Here is a 2,951-nt window from a genome sequence, read left to right on the forward strand (position 1 = left end):
TCCTCTTACTAAAGCTATAATGTGTCAAACACATTATAATAATTATATCACATATAATTAAAATAATTTAATTATATCATATACAATTAAAACTCTCAATTAATTTGAAAAATTCAAATTAATCTAAGGGGAGCTCATGGACCTGTAGCTTGAAGCTCCAACGATACATGAATATTTAATCAAACTCTTTAATTAAATTATTCACCATCCGTTAACTGTGGGGCACTCCACTAAAGATCGATAGCTGCACTCTTTGCACTATAGATATATTTCAGTGTCCATTGGCTATAACCAATCAACAGTATGACGACCCTTCACAAATTTCTCAAAAGTATAGTTGGGCCAAAATGACCGTTTTGCCCCTGTAATTACATCTAACACCTTAAGTACAACTGATTTCTCTAATGAACAATAAATCATAGTCCAACTATGACTAAACTCCTTTCGGGTCAGGAAAGAGTGTGGCGCCACATTGTTCAAGTCCCAGAATCGGCCCTTAAGGGCGCAATTTATCTACTTATCCCAACCTTGGGGAAGGAGTGAATTTCTTCTTGTGTAGCTGTGTTCCCAACTTCCCAATTAGACGAATCACCAAAATGGTATGCTTGTTGAGTTGGCGATCTAGCCACTCTCACCCATACAAATCAAAGGACTGCCCTCATAGGTAGGAGTTCACAACTCACTCAGGATTGAGGTCATGTTATCTATGGTCATCCTAGTGAAATATAAGTCTCTATTATGAACGGTGTTATATAATGAGACTAATCCTTTCGTAGTCTAGTCTTATACAAACTTTTTGTATAGGATACCCTGCTCACATGTCTCTATATGAATGATTAGAATTAGGTCATTTGTAGCACTTTACAATACTTGTAACACCTACAAAGCAGGTAGTATCCGTAGTGTCACAAGATAAGGTACCCAACCTTACCCATCTACTACAGATTGTTTAGGTTATTATTTAAACAAGATCCACTTGTATGTCTCTACATACTTGTTTAAATTACATGAAATAACCTAGGATCTTAGTTTATTTGATTGAGTATATGGTGATAAAATAATACTTATTTTCATAAAAATAACACTTATTTTATAACAAAAATATGTTTAAACAAAATTTATACGAGAATACAAGGAGATTTAGGACACCAATCCCAACACCTTCATGAGTAGCGACAAGAATATTCCAAGCTTCTTTGGCAGACATACATGTATTGATGAAATGGTATGTTTATATCTACACAAGTAAATATGACATTAAGAGCTCGAGAGCTTCTAATATAGGCTTCGTCTTCAGCTTCAATCCATTTAACCTTAGGTTTGGGAAGTTTCTCACCATAGCCATTTGCGACTTGAAGGTGAGACCGACCAACAATCACTGATTTCCAGGATTTCTAATCAATGGACTTCAGAAAGGTTGTCATTCTTACCTTCTAATAAGAGTAATTAGTTCTATCCACAATATCTGGGTAGATCCTTCTTTAACACTTTCCATAGGACAACAACAGGATGACAACACCAAAGATAATGGTGACTTGCTCTGATACAAATTGAAATTAAATAGAGGATACCTACTTCATGCATGATGTTGGTAAGAACAAAGTTATAACATTCCATAAAATAATAAATAATAATAAACAGACAAACAAAAGAAATACCAAAGTTTGATAACCCGGTTCAGTGAAATACTACCTACTTCTGAGGGGTAGTGTGCCAAGGAAAGATAACTTCACTAATATAAATGATAAGAAATTACAATGTAGTACTTATCTATAGCAACAACATGATTACAGTAACATCCGTAGAACTTAATTATTCAATCAATCAACTAGGCTCCTCTAGAAGTGAGACTCTCTCTAAGTAACTTAGGCTCCCCCTAAGTATGAATATGAATGAAGAACTACTTAGGCTCCTCCTATGTTTAAAATCCCCCTCCAAGAGACTAAGCTTCCCTTAAGCCATGAGATTCCCCTTCACTTGAACTTTATCTTTCCCTTTCAAATGGAGATCATTCCACTTGAATAACTGCTCCCCTTAAGTTTGAGAATGCCTTCACAACATTGATAATGAATCAAACAATACGGTACATAGTGAATCTCTAACTTAAACTACAGAAACTATACCTTTGCTTCTTCAAATATAAACACACTTGTGAAGATGTTCTCCCAAGCCAATGGTAATCGTAATAATCCTCAAAATGTCCAATCTCAAACTCCAATGAAAATCCTTTAAATATGCACAATGGGAAAGGAAATGAACAACTCTAGAAAGAATTTTCCACATAAGGAAAAAAAAAAATTTCATAGGATCAACATTTCCAAAAACACACCCTTTATCTGACATAACAAATAGAGTGACAAGCAAAGTAATATTTACCAAATTTAAACAAATATTGCTAACACAACATTTCTAACAATATGTATTTGATATATGTTGGATATTTATAGTGAAAGAAAGTAAAGCTTTTATAAATATTTAAAACATAAAAATAAATTTATTGTGTAGGCTAAATTCATTGTTAGAAACATTAAATTGGATTCAAACCATCAAATTAAGATGATGTTTCATGTACAAATTTAACATGTATGAAAATTAAATTTGTAGTTTCTTCAATTTGAATGAGTCATCATTGATTGGGGTCGAGCAACAACTCAATTGAGTCAAAATGTTTCAAATGTTTCACTTCCCTGTGGATGGACTTGGTCTTGCCACTAACACTACGTCTTTAATAATAGTTATTGTATAGATTGGAAACTATAAATGTATTTGATTGCCAATTTGTAGGCAACATATCAAAAACCGCATTGTATCGTCCAAAATATTGTGGGATTTTATAGATTTGACAACTATTGTTTCTTTTTTTGGAATTCTTCAATAGAAGATTTTGAATTTTTTAAATGGAGAGGATAAAATTTAACAATTGGAAACGAAGACTTTGAACACTCTAGTAA

At 33.1% G+C, this 2,951-nt stretch overlaps 1 long non-coding RNA gene across 1 annotated transcript; it reads right to left on the minus strand.

Moving 5' to 3' along the window:
• Window positions 1-1,653: 1,653 nt before the first annotated feature.
• On the minus strand, window positions 1,654-2,388 carry LOC150033210 (uncharacterized). The gene is made up of 2 exons (XR_016524086.1): window positions 2,124-2,388; window positions 1,654-2,050 (listed from the first exon to the last, which is right to left on the minus strand). It is a non-coding gene; the product is annotated as an uncharacterized LOC150033210 (long non-coding RNA).
• Between the last annotated feature and the right edge of the window lie 563 nt (window positions 2,389-2,951).

The sequence above is a fragment of the Benincasa hispida genome, chromosome 10 (genome assembly GCF_027475165.1).
Source record: "Benincasa hispida cultivar pf3 chromosome 10, pf3_genome.v1.1, whole genome shotgun sequence".
Lineage (NCBI taxonomy): Eukaryota > Viridiplantae > Streptophyta > Magnoliopsida > Cucurbitales > Cucurbitaceae > Benincasa > Benincasa hispida.